Source organism: Rana temporaria, chromosome 7 (assembly GCF_905171775.1).
Source record: "Rana temporaria chromosome 7, aRanTem1.1, whole genome shotgun sequence".
Lineage (NCBI taxonomy): Eukaryota > Metazoa > Chordata > Amphibia > Anura > Ranidae > Rana > Rana temporaria.
Window position 1 is genome coordinate 15,186,963 of NC_053495.1, and position 24,324 is coordinate 15,211,286.

At 46.8% G+C, this 24,324-nt stretch overlaps 1 protein-coding gene across 2 annotated transcripts in view; it reads right to left on the reverse strand.

Moving 5' to 3' along the window:
• RAB7A (RAB7A, member RAS oncogene family) overlaps positions 1-24,324 on the reverse strand; it is a 56,940-nt gene that overhangs the window by 19,889 nt on the left and 12,727 nt on the right. The window contains exon 1 of one of the 2 annotated variants that reach the window (XM_040358960.1): positions 23,946-23,970. The exons of the other annotated variant lie outside the window; for it this stretch is intronic. The gene's annotated coding sequence lies outside the window, so the exon portion shown is untranslated. Of the gene's footprint in view, positions 1-23,945; positions 23,971-24,324 lie in introns of those variants that run through there. 2 annotated transcript variants of the gene reach the window in all.

Sequence of the window (24,324 nt, forward strand, 5' to 3'; positions counted from 1 at the left end):
CTTCAGCTGCTATAAAAAGGCAGACACAATAGAACAATAGGATACAACCACACCCCAATCAATCCCAGCAACGAGACCACAACTGCAGGAGACAACATACATACACCATTCCAGTGTGGCTGTACAGATCAGACTGGGGGTTCATGGATCCAGGGAGATTTACACATAGGAGGGGCAGGGGGAGCTGGACACAAAGTTTTCAGAGCTCTCCAAGGTAAGCTGGGTCCTATGAGCCCCCCGCCCAAAGTGACTCCCATCACAAAAACCCTTTTCTGAACGTTGGAAACGTAAAAGTAAAAATAAAAAATAAAAAAAGACTTCAAATTTTACATACAGAGTTTAGCAACAGTTATGGGCAATTGAGGTTAGAAGTTTTTTTTAAAGAGAACCTCGGGAGACCCTCCCAAATGCCCACAACGAATGAAAAAAAAAAAAAAAAGTATTAACCCTTTCAGCAATTCTGTGAGAAGAGAGAAGTGTGCTTGAAGATAGTGGTCTTATTTGTGTTTTCACTACGGATCCCATCATAAGCATGTGTGAGGAAATGCTCCTGATGTTGCTGAGGCTCCGAAGACATAGAAAACTGCGCGAGAGGAACAGACATTGTTGCTACTGGACTTATCCATAAACGCAGGCAACAGCATGTGGTGAAATCTGTTTTTCAAAAATTATCAGAAGTCCCCCCCCCCCCCCCTTTTAAAAAATGCCTATAAATACAAAATGCGGTTTACTGCAGTTACAAGCATTTGGAGTTTTAGATGCTAGAAATACAGTCCTGAATGTAATTTTTCTAAATTCAAAAAGAAAAAGAAGCCTGTAAACTATCAAAGACTAAGTGTACATCTACACAACATAAATAGGAGACTTCAAGGGCTGCTAAAAAACAAAAAAAAAAAAAAAAGCCCAATTGCTCCTAAACTTCAGTTTAGCAGCTGCAGTGTACACAAGGCCCAAGAAGTGACCTCACACGGGTCACCAATACCAGTAGGCGGCTCTTTCCCAAACGGGAATACATTTGTAGTTTATTGTTAGAGCGATTTCTGAAAGGAAAACTTCTACAACTCCAGTTCAGAGTAACGCAGATGTTTACTCAGGAAGAAGAGAAGTTATGACGAATGCTCATAATTGTTGCTATGAAACACTTTTATTACTCACTAATATACTAAAAGTATTATAAGTGGTGCAGGAATCTAAATTCTCCAAAACACCATAAGAAAGAAAGCCGTTGGCCAATCTGCATTGACGTTAAAGTGGAAGCCAAATGCTAAAACTAGCAGGCGGGGCCAGGTTGGGGCTCCGTGTCAGAATGGACACACGGAGCTGTGACTTGGCTCCAGTCCCCCCATAAGCTGCTGCCGACTGTAAGGCTGTTCTGTCCAGAAGTGCCCCCCCATCGAATATGCCCGGGACGAATGGCGCATGCGCCGTATGTTATAGCACAACTGCCGATTTGCCGATCAGCTGGGCTGACGTAACCATGGAGCATGCGCACATCATAGGAGGGATCTCTTGATGGGAGATACTATTTTACAGCCACAATTTAAACCGATACAAAGAATCAGGGAAACCGAGCCATCAGCACACTGTAAAGTCGCAACAGCGAGGCACAATGTGAAAACTACAGTCTCCCCCGGCTGTTTGTATAGGTTTCAATTGTGCCTGTGAAATGGTATCTCCCAATCGAGGGGGCACTCCGACATAACAGGGGGCAATCCGACATAACAGGGGGCAATCCGACATAACAGGGGGCAATCCGACATAACAGGGGGCAATCCGACATAACAGGGGGCAATCCGACATAACAGGGGGCAATCCATAGGAGGTCGGGGGTCAGCAAAGAAGGACCCGAGAAGAGGAGGATCTGGGCTGCTCTGTGCAAAACCAAGGTAAGTAGAACATGTTTGTTTTTGAGTTCAGCTTTAGGAAAGGTTATATTGACATGTTCTCAGTAGATGTGAGAACAAATACCATTCGATGACTCAATGCAAAAGTGTGGTTTTATTCCTAGGGCAGGGCTGCAAACAGAGTAGGGACAACAACAAAAAACAAAACAGGGAACATAATAGAAATTTGCTGCAAATCGGGTCATACGGTGTTGGTTACATATTTAGTCAAGTCTCTTACTTCTCTTTCAGTGATCAGGTCACCAGAGGATGTGAATGTTTTCCTCAACTGGTGCTGCTTTCGGTCATACATTTCACTTGTACACAAGTCTGTTCTGGGCATTTGTCCATGGACACAATTCCCCAAGCTTTCGTACCACTTGGTGCAGGTTCAGCAGCAGCTTTTTGCCTTAAAATTTTACAGGAGAACAGGTTTGCCCGTGCTCTTTACCCGGGGGGGGGGGGGCACCCCCAAAAAACACAGAATGTTTCCAACATCTGGGACTATAATGGGAGGAACACATACTCTGCCTGCAGGATAAGAGATTGGAGAATGTCCTATAATCTGCCCTAAATGCCTCAATGATGTGCGTCTGATGGGAACTTTGCTTACAAAAAAATGACCTGATCAGACGGCCACAAGCGAGGTGCTCCAAAGTACTGAAGGAGTAAACAGGTGGTCATGTGACCAGCATAAACAGGAACTGGAATGTGGGCGGAGACTCCAGCCCCTCTGAGTCACCCCACAGCTGACTCACTAAATCACATGACAAAAAAAAAAAAAAAAAAGCTCAGACTTAACCAAAGGATTCCCTCTGGCTAAGGAGACAAGTCACCCACCACCGCACGCACAGCGAGCTCCGGCTGCTAAAGGCTCCGAGATAAAAAAAAACCTCAGTTTCCGACCATGTCAGGCTGCAATCACACCGTCATTACTCAGAGCTGAAAGCACAGTGGTCTTAGAAACCTATGGAGGTTATATTACTCTGCAATCTCCTGAAAATGCTAGTTGCCTGGCTTTTAAACCATAGATCTGGAACAAGCGTGCAGTTCAGTTTTTTCTGCACCAGAAACTGGACTGCACTGGTGTGAACTAGAGCCATTGGAATACATGGAAAACACTGTGCATGCATTTTTAGTGCAGAAAAAAAAAAAAAGCACACGGAACTGAAAGGAACTGCGTCTGGTGTGAACTGACACTAAGAGCCCTTTCACACTGGTGCGTTTGTGCAGTAAAAATAGCGCTATTAAAACGCTCCAAAAACGCCCCTCATCATTGAAATAAATTGAAAACACTGTAAGGCTGGGTTCACACTACGGTTTTCCCGTCCGTCAGCCGCATACGATTTCAGTATTGAAAACGTACGGGCCCGGACGGGAAAACTTATAGATAGACAATGCATTGCAAATCGTATGCACTCAGATGCATCCGGGTGCGTACGATTTGCTGGCAAAACGTTTTTTAAACGTACGCAAAACCGTGTTCAACCACGGTTTTGCGGCCGTTCTTAAAACAGTATGGCAAACGCATACGTTTTCCCTTAACATTAATGTCAATGGAAAACGCACATATGCGCGGTTCCATACGTTCCCGTCCGTTTCAGCCGCATACGGTTTTCCATATAAATCGTATGCGGCTGACGAACGGGAAAACCGTAGTGTGAACCCAGCCTAACGCAGTAAAATCGCAGTAAAATCATGGAAAAACCGTGGTAAAATAGCGGTATTTTACCGCTATTTTAACGCTCCACTATAGGCGTTTCCAGTGTGAAAGGGCTCTTAATGAAAGTTTCAGGGAAAAACGTAGTGAAGTCCATGAATCTGCATGACAGCCAGGCAGCTGCCCCCCCCACAGGAGAGATCTGCAATGGCACCAACCATATTACACTCATGGCAAAGGAGCCCAGTTTGAAGCAGATTTAAAAAGAGACATTACTTCAACTCTGAATTAATTAAAACTCAGAGAACGAAAACATTTTTTGACCACTTCAGCTCTGAAAGATTTACCCCCCCCCCCCCCCCTCATGACCAGGACAATTTTTTGCAATACGGCACTGCGTGACTTCAACCGACAATTGTGCAGTCCCGCAACGCTGTACACAAATAAAATTGATGTCCTTATTTTCCCCCCACAAATAGAGCTTTCCCTTGGTGGTATTTGATCACATGAATATTGTATTTAGATAGCCTTTTGCAGTCCCTGTACAGCAGCGCTCAGACTGGGTGACGGAAAAACAGGACAAAGCCATCCAGGTGCGCTGTAGCGCTTATGTGCCAAGCAGCAGCATCTTCCTAGGAAGAGAGGGCAGAGCAACAGAGATGGGCTCATTAGTCTGTTGGCTTTTCCTTTCGCTGTCTAAAGCGGAGGGTCTTCAAACTACGGCCCTCCAGTTGCTCAGAAACTACAATTCCCATCATGCCGTGTCTGTCAATGTCAGAGTTTTACAATGCCTCATGGGACGTGTAGTTCCGCAACAGCTGGAAGGCCGTAGTTTGAGGATTCTGAAGGGACAAGACCCGTAGATCTGACTTGGCAGCAGAGAAATATCAGGTCTCCAACATGCCAGACAGGGAATTGCAGATCTGTGTAAACTTCAGAATTGTATGGAGAGAAATATATCTGTTCCACAATTCTTATATGCATTTCATCTGGGAATTTACCCAGAGATCAGCTTTAAGGTCTTTAACCACTTGCCCACCAGGTGAATTCTGGCACTTCTCTCCTTCATGTGAAAATCACAATTTTTTTGCTAGAAAATTAATCAGAACCCCCAAACATTATATATTTTTTTTTAGCAGACATCCTAGGGAATAAAATGGCAGTCATTGCAATACTTTTTGTCACACCGTATTTGCGCAGCGGTCTTACAAGCGCACTTTTTTTGGATAAAAATCACTTTTTTGAATTAAAAAATAAGACAATACATTTTGCCCAATTTTTTTATATATTGTGAAAGATAATGTTACGCCGAGTAAAATGATACCCAACATGTCACGCTTAAAAATTGCGCCCGCTCGTGGCATGGCGTCAAACTTTTACCCTTAAAAATCTCGATAGGCGACGTTTAAAAAATTCTACAGGTTGCATTTTTTGAGTTGCAGAGTAGGTCTAGGGCTAGAATTATTGCTCTCACTAACGATCGCGGCGATACCTCACTTGTGTGGTTTGAATACCGTTTTCATATGCGGGCGCTACTCGCGTATGCGTTTGCTTCTGCGCGCGAGCTTGTCGGGACGGGGCGCTTTAAAAAATTTTTTTTTGGTTTTCTTATTTATTTTTATTTAGTTTTATAATTTTTTACACTGAAAAAAAAAAAAAAAAAATTGATCACTTTTATTCCTATTACAAGGAATGTAAACATCCCTTGTAATAGAAAAAAGCATGACAGGTCATCTTAAATATGAGATCTGGGGTCAAAAAGACCTCAGATCTCATAATTAGACTTAAATGCAAAAAAAAAAAATGTTTAAGAGGCTGGGCGGGACTGACGTTTTGACGTCACTTCCGCCCAGCAGAGCTATGAGGACGGGTGAAGGAGATTTCTCCTTCAGTCCCGTCCCCGCTCAGCTGCCGGACACATCCGATCCCCTCCGCCGCTACCGACGGCTCCGGTAAGGGGGGGGGGGCGGGGGGGGGGGGGGGGGGGGGGGGGGCCCTCTCCCGCCACCGATAACGGCGATCTCGCGGCGAATCCGCCGCGGAGACCGCCGTTATCGTGTACACCACCGCCCCCTGAAAAGATGAATATCTCAGTTGTGGCAGCAGCTGCTGCCGTTATCGAGATATTCAACTTTAAAAAGAGGACGTCTTTTTGACATGGGGCGGTGGTCAAGAGGTTAATTTGAAAAAAGACAAAAACTGCAAATTCATAGAACTGAAAAATTACAACATTCGGGACATTTTCAAAACTCCCTGCAACACATCCAAGTGCTCTGCTGACACACAAGGATTTTTAAAGTGCCGTACATTTTGCATGCGTCACACAATACAGCAAATAGCATGGAAGCGTGCCAAGACAAGAATACTCATTCAGTAAGAATTTTATTTTTATCACAACTGCATATGGCAGCAGGTCACTGCCTTTGTTTTCTTCTCCCACACATCAAAGGTGAATCCCTGCAACCAAACAATTCCTTAGATTTTAAAACAGAATACAGACAGCAAAGGTCACTGCAAAGAAAGAACTAAGAACACCTTTCAAAGCAGAACTTCACTCAAACATCTTTTATTCCTCACCATTTACATAAAAGAAAAATTATATAGTAGCATTAGACTTTCTTTATTTTAGTGCTCCAAAAGCAGCACTCCTGCCTCAACTGCCTCCTAAGATATGTTGGTTCACCTTTTCCTGAAAAGATGAACTAACCCAAATACACATTATCCTTATTTGGCTGCGAAAGGTGTCATTGCCATTTGTATAATAAAACAAAGGTTTCAAAGGTCCCATCACTCAACATAGGCGCTCTCGGTTTATAGGGATTGTACAAGTTTACATAGATCCAGAGCGGGGGGTCTGCAAACTTTCTAAACAAAAGTTTATGGTTCTTAAGACTTAAAGCGGGAGTTCACCCATTAATCAATTTTTTCAAACATTCCCCTTAGATGGATGCTCGTTTTGTCTAGGGGAATCCGCTAGTTGTTTTAAAATATGAGCAGTACTTACCGTTTACGAGATGCATCTTCTCCGCCGCTTCCGGGTATGGGTCTTCGGGAGCGGGCGTTCCTTCTTGATTGACAGTCTTCCGAGAGGCTTCAGACGGTCACATCCATCGCGTCACTAGTAGCTGAAAGAAGCCGAACGTCGGTGCGGCTCTATACTGCGCCTGCGCACCGACGTTCGGCTTCTTTCGGAAAATCGTGACGTGATGGATGCGACCGTCGGAAGCCTCTCGGAAGACTATCAAAATAGGAACGCCCGCTCCCGCAGCCCATACCCGGAAGCGACGGAGAGGATGCATCTCGTAAACGGTAAGTACAGCTCATATTTTAACACAACTAGCGGATTCCCCTAGACAAAACGAGCATGAAGCTAAGGGGGAAAAGTATATTGTACGGGTGAACCTCCGCTTTAAGTGAGGCCAGACTGTGGGCATTGGTAGAAATTGTACTGGTGCCAGCGGAAGGAACAGTGCCCCCCCTAACCCTAGTGCCAGCAGAAGGAACAGTGCCCCCCCTAACCCTAGTGCCAGCAGAAGGAACAGTGCCCCCCCTAACCCTAGTGCCAGCAGAAGGAACAGTGCCCCCCCTAACCCTAGTGCCAGCAGAAGGAACAGTGCCCCCCCTAACCCTAGTGCCAGCAGAAGGAACAGTGCCCCCTAGTGCCAGCCGAAGGAACAGTGCCCCCCTAACCCTAGTGCCAGCAGAAGGAACAGTGCCCCCCTAACCCTAGTGCCAGCAGAAGCAACAGTGCCCCCTCAAACCTAGTGCCAGCAGAAGCAACAGTGCCCCCTCAACCCTAGTGCCAGCAGAAGCAACAGTGCCCCCTCAACCCTAGTGCCAGCAGAAGCAACAGTGCCCCCTCAACCCTAGTGCCAGCAGAAGCAACAGTGCCCCCTCAACCCTAGTGCCAGCAGAAGCAACAGTGCCCCCTGTTGATGTCAGTGGGTGGAATCGATCTCTGTCATGTCAGTGGGTGGACTAGTGCTCCATCATTGGTGTCAATAGTCCCTCATTGTTGATGTCCCACCAGGAATTACTGTATTTGCTGGCGTATAAGACTACCTTATACGCCAGGTCAGCTGCTCAGATGCCTGCTGGATGTGTGGTAATACTGTATGTAGCTTCGGCTAGATGGAACCAATGGAAGGGGGGGGGGGGGGGGGGGTGGTCATCTTATACGGTGAGTACAGACAAAAAAAAAATCTTAAACTATAAAATTAGGGGGTCGTCTTATACACTGACAAATACGTTCTGTCCTATTGTTGGTGTCAAGGGAAGAAAAAGTACCCCAAGGGTCGGATAAAGGGGAGCAAAGGGCCACAGTTTGGAGACCACTGATGGAGACCATGGAGAGGGGTCAGAGAAAGGACTGAACATGGTAACAAGACCAATGAATTTGCTGATCTCAGCGCACACAAGACTCATCCAATCACACAAAGGAATCGCAAATATTCTTGTCCGTGTTTAATGGGGGATGATCCAAAAAAAAAGAAAAAAAAAATATATCACAAAAAACAGTTAACTTTATGTAGCCAAGCTTCAACTGCCAACACACCCCCCTCCCCCCCCCCCCCAAGACTTAATTGCATGAAGAATCATGTGGTTAATCAGCTGCTCGAGTCACAAGGGAGGGAACGGCACGTGTGAACAAAGAGCCTGAAAGATGCCGAGTAAAAGCCTCAGCAGCCGGATAGGGGAACCCCGCAGGGCCGCCTCTCGCAGAACAGGTTATGGCAGGATGAGAAGGCCTGTCAATAGGAATTGTAGAACGGCGGCGGTGATTGATTAATAAACCAGCTGTGTGTGTGATGGGAAATCTCTGCAGAAACAGCGGCTCCATCTGCTCATCCTCTCCCAGCTGACAATTTACCATCTGCATGCAGGAGACGCCGCACACTGTGCCCGTTATCTACCAGCAAATCACACGTACCAGTAATATTCCAATACAGGCAGCAATGACTATTCCTATTGGAGGAACATCAGACTTTGAAATCTGAATTTAATGGAAACCCATCATGAGAGACTGAGAAGTGGCCATTAGACCCCTTTCACACTGGGGCGTTTCTCAGGCACTTTAGCGTTAAAAAAAGCGTCTATTAAAGCACCTGAAAGAAGCTGCATCTGCAATCCCAATGTGAAAGCCTGAGTGCTTTCACACTGAGGCGCTGCGCTGGCAGGGCGTCAAAAAAAAGTCCTGCAAGCAGCTTCTTTGCAGCGTTGAATACACGGCCTAAAGCCCTTCCCATTGAGGGAGCTTTTTCAACGCCAAAGCGCCTGAAAAACACCCCAATGTGAAAGGGGTCTTAGTGGCGCTTTACCAGCGTTTTTCAGGCGCTGGCAGTGTGAAAGGGCTCTGAAAGCACGCAGGTTTTCACATTAGGATTGCACCTGAGGCTTCTTTCAATTGCTTTACAGGCTTTTTTTTTTTTTTTTTAACGCCAAAGTGGCTGAAAAACGCACCAGTGTGAAAGGGGTCTTACTGGCACTCATTCTGTTGGCTGTCTAAAGGCCATGCCGACTTTCTGATCTGCATGCTTGGTAAGGGTCAATGAATGAATATAGGTAGCAATACATGGCTTGATCTTCAACCAATTGATTCCTCAACTGTGCGCGCCGTCACTGGTCCCCGCTCTCTCCTGGGAACAGGAGATATGTAGAATACATATTGCCCTAAACCAGTGATGGGGAACCTTGGCACCCCAGATGTTTCGGAACTACATTTCCCATGTTGCTCAACTACAATGTAGAGTGCCTGAGCATCATGGGAAATGTAGTTCCAAAACATCTGGGGTGCCGAGGTTTGCCATCACTCGTCTAAACCGATGAAGAAATTCGTTTTTTTTTTTTAATTGGATGCGTTTTATAGCAGAAAGTAAAATATTACCACCAAAAGAAAGCTATATTTGTTGAAAAGGACATACATTTTATTTAGGTACAGTGTTGCACGACCGTGCAATCGTCAGTTAAAGTAATGCAGTGTCCAGTAACACAAAAAAAAATGGCCTGGTCATGGGGGGCGGGTATAAATTAGGGCTGCAACTAAAGATTATTTTCATAATCGATTAGTTGGCCGATTGTCTCAATTAATCGAATAGCCTTAAAAAAATTGGGCCAATTTGTTGTTGGGCAGATTACAAAACACAAATTGTCACAAATACACATTACATGCTTTTCTGCAGCTTCTCCATTGAAGTATATGGAACCAAAAAAGACAAAATAGCACCGTTTTGCATTAAAAAGTCCTTGCCCTTTCCAAATACGCAGTAGCTGAAAAAAAATAATGGATGTGAACGTGTCCCATAGGAAAACATGTAAATGAACTGTAGCGCGTTTCTGCAAAAAGCACCAAAAAACACAGAGGTGAGACTCCGGGCCTGAGATGTTTAGTAACATAGAAGGGGTTAAAAAAAAAATAAGTACAAAAAAGAGCAAATAATCGCTATTGTAAGGGGTTAATTTTTTTTACTGGGGGACAGTGAAATATTTACAGTAGCGATTTGCTTTTTGTACTATAAAAGGCTAATTTTAGTTTTTTTAACCCCATTATGTTACTGGCCGATCGATTATGAAAATTGTAATCGATTACCGTATTTATTGGGGTATAGCGCGCACCCCTAAAGTGGACCTGAAATTCCTGTGGAAAAAAGATTTTTGTACTCAGTTTTGGTGTCTTGCGCGGCGTCCATCGGCGGCCTCGTCGGGTCCGGCGTCCTCCCCGCGCCGAGTTTGAATACTGCGCCGGCATATACCAATGCAGTACACTCGTGTATAGTCGGGCAGGCTCGGTTACTCTCGCGCTGACGTCCTGCGCGAGAGGAGCCGAGACTGCCCGACTATACACGAGTGTACTGCACTCGGTAAATGCTGGCGCAGTATTCAAACTTGGCGCGGGAAAGCGGGTATCAGCGTATATCGCGCACCCACGATTTTGCCCTGATTTTCAGGGCAAAAAAGTGCGCGGTATACGCCGATAAATACGGTAAATCTTCCAGAGGTCAAGGGGTTAATGGTAATCTAACCTATACAGCAGCTTCCCTCCTATTCCAGATACATAAAGATTGCCTGAAGCTGCCCCACAAATTTTAATACTTCCCCAATTGGCTGAGAAATGATTTACTGGAAGATTGCCATCTGGTGTGACCTGACCGTCAAGGAGCAAACATGGCGGACCGCAGAGTAAATGGCAGTCTCATGATCCTGGATTTCTAATTTAATGGCTCTGACTATATCCAGCATGTAGTTCCCCCCCACCCCCCTCCCCCCACCATGTACCAATAAAGTTACATTTCATACAGTGTAATGTGACCCACCCATGAAATCTAAGGCACCAAGGCTGACAATGACATGCTGGGCCATGTAGTGCCTCAAGGGCAGCACAGCAAGTGAGCTAGCCACACCTCAGAATATACTATGACCTTCCTGTATTCTACAAAACATCAGGAAACCCTTTGCAAAAAACACAATGAGCATGCAGAAATACATATTCTCTAGACTGCAGCCAACACCGCCTATTATATCCTTTTTCCCAGCAAGTATCAAAGCATACCCAACACAAATACATTGTGCAACCCTCGTTAGATCAGCTTACAGCAACACCTTGAAATTTGATTTTTTTTATGGTCAAACAGACGAGGTCCTGGAAAACACCTAACCTTAGAACTTCCCTCTCTCAATCAACATAACCATTTTTAATCCTTATGCTGCTAGCATTAGTAAAAAGGAACTGGAAGGAAGATTTGATTTACTTGTTTTACCAAGAAAGACATCCAAGCTCGGCTAAATCTTGCAAAAACACATCTGAAGTCTCCCAAAAAGCATGTGGGAAAAGGTGTTCTGGTCCGTTTGTCCATAATTAAATAAAATGTTTGGCACAAAAACACTGCACATCACCGAAATAACACCATGCCCACTGTGAAGCATGGTGGTGGCAGCATGATGCTTTGGGCCTGTTTTTCTTCAGCTGGAACAGGGGCCTTAGTCAACGTAGAGAGAATCATGAACAGTTCCAAATACCAGTCAATATTGGCACAAAACCTTCAGGCTTCTGCTAGAAAGCTGAACATGAAGAGGAACTTCATCTTTCAGCATGACAACCCAAAACAAACATCCAAATCAAAGGAATGGCTTCACCAGAAAATTAAAGGTTTGAAAATGGCCCAGCCAGAGCCCAGACCTGAATCGGGCTGTGTACAGGAGATGCCCTCGCAATCTGACAGATTTGGAGTGTTTTTGCAAAGAGTGGGCAAATATTGCCAAGTCAAGATGTGCCATACTGATAGACTCATACCCAAAAAGATAGTGCTGCAATAAAATCAAAAGATGCCTCAAAGTAGTAGTTTAACGGTGTGCACACTTAAGCCCTGTACACGCGGCCGGAATCCCGTCAGGAAAAAAAATGACGGTTTTTCCGACGGGATTCCTGGAAAGCTTGCCGTGCATACATACGGCCATTCAAAAGAACCGCCGTTCTTTTGAATGGCAAGAACGCAGTGACAGCATTAACTACGACGAGCCTGGGTTAATCACATTCAATGCCGTCGCCGCCATCTTGCTACACCCCACAGTAAACGTGTATGCTACCGCGCATGCGTCTAACTCTTATCGAGCATGTGCGGGTTTAGCATGGAACAGGTAAGTATACAGACGACCTGTTTTCTCAGCAGGAAACACTCTGCCGGGAATCCCAACGGGAAAATAGAGAGCAGGGGAGTTTTCCTGCTGGGAAAACTGCTAGGGAGCATACACACGCATACACAAATGCTCTTCTGGCAGGTTTCCTGACGGGAAAACCGGTCGTGTGTACGAGGCTTTAGGCAACTTTCACACTGGGGCAGGGGTGCATTAGCGGTATAGCAGCGCTTTTCAGCACCTAGTGTGGTGGGTTTTTAAAAGCACCGGCTGAAAAAAGGGTTAAAGGCACCCATGTTGCAGCGCTTCAGCAGCGCTGCCCATTCATCTCAAAGCGCAGGGCGTTTTGGGAGCGGTGTATACACCGCCCCAAAGATACTGCTTGTAGGACTCCCCCCCCCCCCCCCCCCCCCCCCCCCCCGTCCTGCAAGTGCACCACCTCTCAAGCTAACCCAGAGTGCAGGCCCGAGTGCTTTCACACTGGGGTAGCTAGAGAGGCACTTTCAGACGCCATTTTTAGCGCTAAAACGCCGGAAAAGAACCTCCATGTGAAAGGGGTCTTATGCAACCATATTTTTTTTTACTTCCCTCCACCTAAAAGAGGTCAATTTGTTGTTCAATTGAGTTGTACAGTTTATAAAGGTGGGAAAAGTTCTGAAATTATTTCTCTTGGTCTCTTTTTTTACAACACAGAAATCTGACGACATTTTAGAACGAGTGTGTAGACTTTTCATATCCACTGTATATACTGAGAAAAGGCATTTAGCAGTTTATATTTAAAAGCGGAGGTCCGATTAAAAAAAAATAAAAAAATTAAAAGTCAGCAGCTACTAAACACTGTAGCTGCTGACTTTAAAGGAGACTTACATGTCCAGGGTGCCCGCGATGATGGCAAACGATCGGGTCTCGGCTGCCCCGCCGCCATCCTCGGTGAGGGAATCAGGGAGTGAAGCCTTGCGGCTTCACCGCCCGATTCCCTACTGCGCATGCACGAGCCGCGCAACGTGAATAGATGATGTCTCCTGGGACACACACACACACACACACACACACAAGGTCCCAGAAGACACCGCTACCACATTACACAGGAGGCAGCCAGGGAACAGAAGAAAGAAGACGGACCGCGGATCAGGAAGTGGCAGATTAAGACGATCTGCCTAGCAACAGGCACTTCAGGTATGTATATAAAAAATAAAAAATATTTATTTTGCAGCATTTAAAAAAAAAAAAAAAATCTTGGTGGAGCTCCGCTTTAATACAATTGCATTTCCATGTACTGTGGGAGACCACACAGGCTCCTGGGTTTAGTAACACTTTAATAAAAGAAAACGAATGCAGCAATTACATTTAATTGGTAAACTGCAATTTACCGGCATTTAGCTGCCAGCGGCATGAAAAGAGTGTCAAGAAATCAAGTGAGATTCCCAGTCAGTGTACACAGGACTGTCCCCCCACTTCTGTGACTGTACTGGGCTAATCACCAGTATGGAGTCAGTCACATGCTCAGCATTAATGCATACTGTGTATTCTTTGTTCCCAGTACCTGAACACAGCGAGGAGCGAGGGGAAGGTAAGTGATGCTGGGCACAGATAATGGGCAAACCACAGCTTTACTTTACATCAGAAAGTCGACTCCACTGATGTGAATCTAGGTTTGGCATTCGGCTACATCCACACAGGGAAGTTGCCTCTGGTGTGAATGGCAGCGGCAGAAAGCTGCGGATTCTTGCTGCCGTTTTTGACACCTGTGAACAGCCATTCATGGTTGTTTGTGCAATCACCAATTATCTGCGGTGATCGATGCAGGAGGGTGCATTGTGTCCAACTGCAATCACAGCAGATAATCGCTGACTGTGCAGTCACAAATAGCCGCGGCCCCTGTCAACCTGTCATTAAAGTGTCCAGGCTCTGCGGCCGCAGCTAGTGGCTCACAGGTGCCAAAGAAACAGCAGTAGGAAATCAGATTTTTGCCGCTGCTATTCACACCAAGGCAAAGTGCTGATGTTACCACAGCATTGATGTTCTGCAGCCGGACTTCATACAGCTCACGCGTTGGGTTCTGGACCCTACTTCTCTGAAATCTCAAGCAGTGTTGTCAGCATTGTCCCGTTTTCTTCTGCAAACAAAGGGGGGGCTGGTCAGTGGGATGTGAGACGTCAGCAGGCTTCAGTGGTGCACAGCCAAAAAGAGGGGGGGGGGGAGATAGGGGGACACTTTGATTTTAGATATCTCCATGTAAAAGATTTATTTTTGCCCTTTTGTCCCATTGTCCCATTGGGGAGATTTACCTTCACTTCCTGTCCCATAGCCAAAACAGAAGTGAGAGGAAATACTTGCAAATTAGGAATCTCTAGTGACAACGCCCCCCCCCCCCCAGGCATCAGAACTAGTGTGCCCAATGGAAGATTTACCCTCTATTAATTTTCTGGGGACAACCCAAAATAGGGAATTTTTTTTTACTTTCACCAATAAATGGTAAAAAAAAAAAAGAAGGAGGAGGAGAGCAAATCTTCCTAATGGAAGGCAGAAAAACAACACACACACACACACACACACACACACACACACACACACACAGTGTTCCCATCCCCCTCCCCTCAAACCAAAACTGAAAAAAAAATAGTTTTGCCTTTAGTTATACACGCAGATGTTTTTTTCATATGTAGATCTGAAAAACGAGTTCCCTTTACACTAAGGTATGCAAATAGTACTGGGTGGGCACTTCTGAGGAGCACCCCTGAGAATACACTCCGCCGTCAAGCTTTGATCCCCCTGCAGCACAGATACTCGCATGTTTTACTTCTGACTACACCACGCTGACCCGCCACTGATCAAACCTAAAATCCCTTTCCATTTATAATACAGAATATGGAAAAATGAGGGAAAAGTTGCCTTTCATTCTGACTGCAGTAAGGGGGAAAAAAAAAAAAAGAAGGAGAAAATGACCAGTTACACTTACCGGTAGCTGGATTTCTACGATGTCTTACAGGACGGCACGCTGAGAGTAGACTGGCCACCTGACAGGAAACACAATCAAAAAAGAGGTTAAAAGGCCCCACCCTTCCCATGTGCCTCAGTTTGTAGATAAGTAACCGCTATTAGAACACGGTCCTAGGACCTAATAAAAAAATAACTCCGAATAGCAGTAAATAACAGGGAGGGAAGTAGGCCTGCCGTCCTGTAAGACATCGTAGAAATCCAGCTACCGGTAAGTGTAACTGGTCATTTCTCCCTCGTCTTCCAGGACGGCACGCTGAGAGAAAAACAAGCAATCTTTGGGCCTACCTTAGGGCGGGACCACCGTCTGTAGGACCTTCCTACCAAACAACAGATCTTGCGGTGACAGCAGTTCGACTCTGTAATGTCTGACGAACGTATTCTGGCTTGACCAGGTCGCCGCTTTACATATTTGTTCTATGGAAGCTCCTGCTCTTTCTGCCCAGGAGGCTGCCAGTGATCGGGTGGAATGGGCCTTGATAACAGGAACTGGTCTACCCGCTAAGGTGTAGGATAAAGAAATAGCCTGCCTGATCCATCTGGATATAGAAGCTTTTGTTGCCTGCTGACCCTTTTTCTGACCAGAAAAATTAACCAAAAGATGAGGGGAATTCCTAAACTCACTTACCCTCTCTAAATAAATCAAAAGACAACGTCTTACGTCCAAGCAATGAAAAGTAGCCTCCTTCTCATTCTTGGGATCTGCGCAAAACGAAGGGAGGACTACCTCCTGGGATCTGTGGAACTTAGTTGCCACTTTGGGCAGGTACAGAGGATCCTGACTCAGTACCACCCTGTCTTCAAAAACCCGAAGAAAGGGTTCCTTAATGGAAAAAGCATGCATGTCTCCAACTCTTTTGGCAGACGTGATAGCCAACAAAAAAGTAAATTTAAAGGAAAGTAATTTAATTGGAATACTATCTATAGGTTCGAATGGTGCCTTAGATAGCTGATTCAAGACTAGGGAGAGGTCCCAAGGGGGGACTCTAGAGACTTTTATAGGGGAAAGTCTGTCCCTGGCTGTCAGAAACCTCCTAATAAGAGGATCCCCAGAAAGGCTCCTGTCCAAAAAATAGGACAAGGCCGTAACTTGGACTCTCAAGGTCTTAGTGGCTAAGCCTAGTTCCACCCCATCCTGGAGGAAATCCAGGATGACGGGGATGTCAGGGTAGGAGATCTGTTTCGCGGAGCACCAGCGCGAAAAGACCCCCCAGATTCTTGCATAGATGAGTCTGGTGACTTTCTTGCGACTAGCCAACAGGGTTCCTATCACCTTTTCCGAACAGCCTCTCTGCTGCAGGTTCCACCTCTCAAGAGCCATGCCGTCAGGCTGAAGAATTCTGGGTTCGGATGAGAGACCGGCCCCTGCCGCAGAAGACCCGCCCGGGGAGGGAGAGGAAGCGGGGGAGCTAGAGCCCAATGTTTCAGGGTGGGGAACCAGGACCTCTTGGGCCACCAAGGAGCGATTAAAATCAGGTTGGTGTCTGAGCCGTTCAATTTTTGCAGAACCCTTGGGATGAGATTCAAGGGAGGAAAGGCGTAGGCCAACCGGAATCTCCAGGGTTGAGCCAACGCATCCACCCCCAGTGAACCCTGCTCTCGGGAGAGGGAAAAGAACCTGCTCACCTTTTTGTTCCCCTTGCACGCAAAGAGGTCTACTTCTGGGCGACCGAGCTGTTGGCAAATCCAGCTGAAGGTCTCCGGGCATAATTCCCATTCCCCCTGAAGGATGGGCTGGCGGCTCAGAAAATCGGCCTCCAGATTGAGGGTCCCTCTTATATGGACCGCTAGAAGAGAGGGCACCCTCTGTTCTACCCAACTTAGGATCCTCAGGGAGAGGGCTAGGAGAGAGTGTGACCTGGTGCCCCCCTGCCGGTTGAGAAAGGCGATCGTAGTCGCGTTGTCGGAGAGGACTAGGACCTCTCGGCCCTGAATTCTCTCCTCGAAGGCTTCCAGAGCCTCCCCAACCGCCAATAACTCCCGGTAGTTGGAAGAAGCCCGCCTTTGCTGGGGATTCCAAGAACCCTGGGCTCGAAGTTCCTCCGTATGGGCTCCCCACCCCCAGCTGCTGGCATCTGTAGTGACTTTGATCGGGTTGACCTGACTCCACAGACGACCCTTTAAAAGGTTCTGGGGCAATAGCCACCATTGTAAGGTGTCTTTTACTGGAACCGGGATACTGACCCTGGTATCCAACGTCTCTTCCGTTCTCCCCCAAGATGAGAGAAGGAAGGCCTGCAGGGGCCTTGAGTGGAGTTGTGCCCAAGGAACTGCCGGGATGCACGAAGTCATCCGTCCCAACAACCTCATGATTTCTCTGAAAGAGGAATCTACAGCCGCCACTAGGGACCTGACCGCTGTCATAAGACCCTGTGCTTTGTCTTGGGATAAGACAAGCTTCCTTTCTAGGGAGTCTATAAGAAAACCTAGGTACATCTTCCTTTGTTCTGGAAGGAGAGAAGACTTCTCCCTGTTCACGATCCAACCAAGGGATTCCAGGGTGGTTATGACAGTGGCCAGGTCCAGAAGGAGCTGATCCTGACTCAGGTTGAAGAGCAAAAGGTCGTCCAAGTAAGGGACGAGGGAGATCCCCTTTAAATGTAGAAAAGCCATCACCTCTGCCAGGACCTTCGTAAACACCCTCGGACTGGAAGCCAGTCCGAAGGGGAGGGCCGAGAACTGCCAGTGCTGAACTCCTTGGGCAGAGGTGAGGGCGAATCTGAGGAATCTCTGGTGATCCGGACAAATAGGGACGTGAAGGTAAGCATCCCTCAAGTCTATTGTCACCATGAACACGCCTTCTAACAAGAGGCCCCTGAGACTGTACACATTCTCCATACGAAATTTTTTGTATTGAAGATGAACATTTAGGGGTCTGAGATTGATGATCAATCTGAATTTCCCGAGTGGTTTGGGAACGACAAAAATATGGGAGTATACTCCCTGGCCCTCTTGATTTGGAGGGACTGGGACTATGACTCCCTGTTCGGCCAGGCTGGCAACGTTCTGGGAAAGTCCAGCGGCTTTGCGAGGATCGCTTGGTAGGTGTGCGAGGAGAAAAATGGGGGGAGGAAACTGGCGGAATTCTAGCCTGTAACCTTCCCTGATGATCTGAAGGACGTGAGGACTCCTGGTTATCTCCTCCCAAGCGGGAAGGAACCTGGAGAGCCTGCCCCCTACCCTCTCGTCACTTGGGATCCTTTTCACCAGGCTTGGGGCTGGAAAAAAGGATCCCACTCTTTGGCTTATCCTTTCCAAACCCCCAGCGCCTGCCGGGTGCCGATTTCTTCCCTGGGGGGGGGGTTTTTCCTCTGGTTGGGACGAAAAAACTTCCCCCTATTTGCTCTAGGTTTGGAGGGAAATTTATTTCCTTTTTCAGAGGATCTCGCTAGGGCCTGATCTAATGCGGTGCCGAACAGGAGGGAACCCTCAAACGGAATCGCACACAAGCGGTTTTTTGACGCAAGGTCGCCCCTCCAAGTTTTCAGCCAGACAGCTCTCCTAGAAGCATTAATAAGTGCTCCAGTCTTGGCTGAAGCGCGAACCGTCTCAATAGCTGCGTCTGCCAAATAGGCTACCGCACTGCCGATCACCTGGAGGGACTCTTGAGTTTCTCTAGACTTGGAAGAACTTGCTAGATGATCTAACAGCCTGGAAGTCCAAGCGGCAGTGTTCCTTGCGACGCATGCTGAAGCTAACGCAGGACCCAAAGCGGCTGCATTGGCTTCCCAGGCTCTACGGAGGGAGGTATCAGCACGCCTATCCATGGCATCCCTTAAACTCCCTGCATCCTCAAAAGAGAGATCGGATTGTCTAGAGACCTGAGCTAAAGATGCGTCAAGACGAGGAACTTTAAAAAAGGTATCCTCCACCTCATCTTTAAAGGGGCAGCGGCGTTTCCAGGTCTTAAACTTGGGAAGTTTCTTTTCTGGCTCAGCCCATTCCCTCCGGATAATATCCTTGAGGGATTGATGCACTGGGATAGTCTTAGACTGAGGCTTAATTAAACCCAAATACATCCTGTCCTGGGCTGAAACCTGCTCCGCTGGATGTTGGATCTGCTCAGAGGCGTAAATGGCTGCGAGAAGACCCTCCATATCATCCGCGGAAAATATATATTTCCCAGACCTGGCATCCTCGTCCTCTTCCTCCGCCTGGCTTTCCACCAGGCCCTCTTCTTGAAGAGTGACCTCAGAATCCTCGGAGTCAGAGGAAGGAGCCTTCCTAGTTCGCTGGCGGGAACCCAGCCGCGCAGAAGTGGATCCCTCCTGAGACGAAGGACCAGGTACAGGGGGATCAGACTCCCTACTTTTCAAGGAAGATTTAAAATCCTTGAGAGTGGCGAGCATTTCTGACTGCACAGAGAGAAAATCCTTCATGATTTGCGAGGTCTCTTTCCCAGCTAGTTTAAGGATACACTTGGAGCAAAAGGGTTTGCTATAGTCTGTCGGGAGCTTATCATTACAATTCCCACATTTCTTAATCTTTTTAAGGGGTTTAGTAGATCTACTGGCTTCCCCCTGGGCAGAAGGGTCCTCTCCTAAAACATAATGTAAAATAGAAAGGCCCATTAGCAACATACTCTCACAGCTGAGTTTCTACAACAAGAGGGGGGGGGGGGGGGGAAGCCCCCCACCCCCGAACACAAGGAGGACTCACCCCGGGTGGACTCCTCAGCAGCCAGGTCTGTCAGACGGTCCTCCATGATGAGGGCGCCCGGCCCTTCTCTCTCCCCGGCTGCGTGTTGCTCTGCCTCTGCTGTGCTCTGCAGCGAAATGTGGCATCCGTCGGTGGAGGCCGCCATCTTGTAGGGGCGGAGTGACGTCACGCCGTCGGGCGGCGTGCGCGTCATCAATACGCGCCCAGCAAGTGACGGCGCCGCTCGGAGCGGCGCCCAGCCCAGCCGACACCACGCTGCAGAGGGGAAGTCTCCCTGTAAGGTAGGAGGGAAGACGGGGGGGGGGAGAGAGGTACGGCCGCCTCAGAGCACTAGGGAAGCCCTGCTAGCTAGGAGGCTCTGGCGTCCAGGGAGGCACTCTTCTTAGTTAGCACTTTCAGCCTCCCTAGACCATAAAGAAGGGATACCCCCCCGGGAAAGTGCAAGCACCTTGACCGGACCCAAAAGCACCCAGTACCTGTGGTCTAGACTCCGGGGGGGGGGACCACCAGCCCCAGGCCTTAGGTCAGCTTGAAAATAAAAAACTGTTTCGCTGTAGGGGAAACACAATCAGAAACTGAGGCACATGGGAAGGGTGGGGCCTTTTAACCTCTTTTTTGATTGTGTTTCCTGTCAGGTGGCCAGTCTACTCTCAGCGTGCCGTCCTGGAAGACGAGGGAGAAAGTGCCATTTTGTTGCTTAGCTTTCAAAAATACATTCTAGGATTTGATCATGGGCAGGGCAGGGGGTAACCACAGGAGGCAATCGTCACCAATTTAACAATTTCCAGCGTTTGGGCAACAAAGCCATTCAAACAGAATGGCTCAGCGTTGGCAGCTTTTTATTCAAAGCCATTCATGATGGGCAAGTTGGGGAGTTACACCATCATACATGTATTTGGACCGGTTCCTAGAGCTCCTTCTCCCCCTGCCTTTACATTAGCCCCTCTGATCGCTTTCACTCACTGCATGGAAAAGGAATGGACACAAACCATGGATTTGTTGCTCCAGCTCATTCTCTCCTTGCCTTTACATTAGCCCATCTTGAGAGTCCATTCCTTTGCATGCAGTGAGTGGGAAACGACCAAGAGAGGCCAATGAAAAGACAGGGAGAGGAGAAAGCTGTAGGGTCAAATCCATATCTATGACACAAACCATGGATTTGACCCTATAGCTTTCTGCCTTTACATTGGCCCCTATGAATGCAGAGAACAGAAAACAAATCTCAGGAGCTCCCTGCCCTTATAGTGCTCCTGTTCACTGCATGCAATTGGAGGGACCAATGTAAAGGCAGGGAGAAGAGCAGTATAAGTCAAGTCCCTGGTTAGTGTTCCTTCCTTTGCATGCAGTGAGAAGGAACAATTAGGACGGGCCTATGTAAAGGCAGGGAGAAAAGTTGGACATATAGGGTGTCCATCAGAGGTTGGTGTTCCTTCCTTTGCATGCAGTGAGAAGGAACAATTGGGACGGGCCTATGTAAAGGCAGGGAGAGGAGTTGGACATACAGGGTGTCCATCAGAGGTTGGTGTTCCTTCCTTTGCATGCAGTGAACAGGAACAAAGGAACGGACACCAACCTCTGATGGACACCCTATATGTCCAACTCCTCTCCCTGCCTTTACATAGGCCCGTCCCAATTGTTCCTTTTCACTGCATGCAAAGGAAGGAACACTGATGATACAGCTCCTTTGCCTTTACATTGCCCCCTCAGATTGCTCACTGCATGTAAAGGAAGGGACACCAACCATGGATTTAACCCTATAGCTCGGGCTGGGAGAACGTTACAGGATGTAAATCTCAGAGTCATTTATTTTTCTGCCAGTTTTGGGCTTTTTAGTAAAAGTTATTCTTTGTCCTTTTTATCTACTCTTATGTGAAAGGATAATTTCCTAGAAAATGTAACCATTCTGAATAGAACGCCAACCCAAACTTATTTGGTGGAGTGGGGGAAGGGGTTGAGATTCTGTTTCAATTTCCGTGTCCCAGCGGTAAGAGGAAACCTCCTTGGAGTGACGGCAAATGACATCTTTATTAAGTTGTCACATTCTTGTACTGCTACAATGTGACCTCTTGCATTTTTTAGACTCAAAACTGACAGCGCCATTCGTCATTTCACCCAACTACCTGCAAGTGGATCTACAAAGAAAGAAAAAAATTACATTTTAAAAAGATGGATTGGGTCAACAATACACAGTCAGTTATTTGCTCAGCCAGACGGCTGAATGAAATAAAAAAATTCCTTCATCTACACAACGTAGATGGAGGAATTCCCCCACCAAGACATTGTATTCTGTCAACACCTGCCATTTTCTTGATACATAGATCAATGGGTGTAGCCGATTGGCTGCAGCCACCGATTGTCAGAAAAATTCCAACATGTCTCCTTGACAGAAGTTAAAAGGGTTGTAAAGGTAAAAAAATAAAAAAATAAAAATGGTTTTCCCTAAATAGCTTCATTTACATTAGTGCAGTCCTCCTTCACTTACCTCATCCTTCCATTTTGCTTTTATATGTCCTTATTTCTTCTGAGAAATCCTCACTTCCTGTTCTTCTGTCTGTAACTCCACACAGTAATGCAAGGCTTTCTCCCAGGTGTGGAGAAAGCCTCTTGAGGGGGGAGGGGGCAAGCAGGAGTGTCAGGACACTCTCTACTTTGCAGGTAGAGAAAGGAGCTGTGTGTTAGTGGGCATCCTGACTCTCCTACTCGCCACACTTGTGCAACTTGGGACTCCAAAGGAGGGAGTGGGAGACTACACATAGGCTTTTTATATTCATGCATGACTTTAATAATATATATATATATCCAGCCATGTTCCCCATACCTAATGATGATGCCGCAGCCGCGTTAATCACCGTGCGGCTAACATTACAGGCAGCTTTCGTTTGAATAGCTGTTTTCCCTGCCATGCCGTGTAAAGGACACTCCACCTTGCTTGGGATTGGACAGATCCGTCCAAGGGGGAGTGTCTATACATGGCGCGGCGGACAAAACAGCTATTCAAGCTAAAGGTGCCTGTAATGTTCGCCGCACAGTGATTAACTCGGCAGCGGCGGATTTGCGTTATACGGCGGCGGCTGGGGGGGGACAAGTATTCTATTTAGGCATCGGGGGTATTTGCGGGAGTACAAGTACTCCCGCAAATACTCGGCATTGGTCCCGATACTGGTATCGGTACAACCCTAATATACATATATTCTGACTTTACAACCCCTTAAACTGAACAAGCCAAGGTTAGAAGCGGATTGGTTTCTATGCAGAAGTGAGCCCGATTTTTTTTGTTCACTCCCTAGCTTTAGTAAATAAACCCCACGTCTAAAGTCGCATGACAAGTCACACAAATGTAAATTACTTAGAACATGCATAATTCTTTTCCTGAAAGCTGAAATCCTGAATAAATGAAAAATAAAAAATTAAATATCTACCATTCTTTAGTCATACAATATTTGTGGAACCATCAAATGCCAATTTTCAGGAAAGAAAAAAAAATAAAAAAAAATATTGTGGGGGGGGGGGAATATCTATACCAGGGATATGCAGTTAGCGGGCCTCCAGCTGTTGCAAAACTACAAGTCCCATCATGCCTCTGCCTCTGGGTGTCATGCTTGTGGCTGTCAGAATGTTGCTATGCCTCATGGGACTTGTAGTTCTGCAGCAGCTGGAGGCCCACTAATTGCATATCTCTGATCTATATGATGGTTTTGCATTGAGTAAATAGATTACTACAGGTACTTTTAAAGCGCTGTCAATTTACATATCTTGTACATTCACACCAGACCCAAACATGCCAAGACATGAAAGTTGTGCACACCAGGATATAGACACGGAGGTAGTAAATTTAACGGATCAAAATGGAGAAGAAGATAGGAGAAATGTATTGTTGGGGTTCACATTCCCTTTTACAAGTTGTTGGAAAATCTCCATGTGATAAGAAGCTCGTATGGCATTTCCCAGTGCTCATTATATACACAGTTATCTCCTCCACTATCACATGCGATGCCCACAGGTCACACTACTTGCAGATATCAGACTATAAATGGGCGCCTCTTACTTAACTCTGCAGTTGGTAAAAACAAAGAAACTCTAGATAAAATGTTAACATAACAAATTATAGAAACACTCACCCGCCGGGTCATTAGGCGCTGAATCACAACACATCAACCATACAGGACAAAAAGATGAGCCATACTAATCAGCATGTGATAGGACAACATTGCACAACGCCAGCCTTGCAGGATACACATTTACCAACCGCCTCAACTGAAGGTTATAGTCTCCCCGCAGAGAATGGATTGTGTGATCAGCAGCTAAACCCTAAAAGCTGGCCTTACACTCAGCGAATTGTGTCTGGTTCCTGATGAGTGGGGATAAAATTTGCTTAATGAGTGGCCCCTCCCACTCAACTTCTTTCAGGGGAGGAGAGAGCGAGTTTGGGAAAGAAAGACAACCTGAAAAATTGTCAGCCAAACAGCAACTGTCATCTCACTATCTGGCTTGATTTGG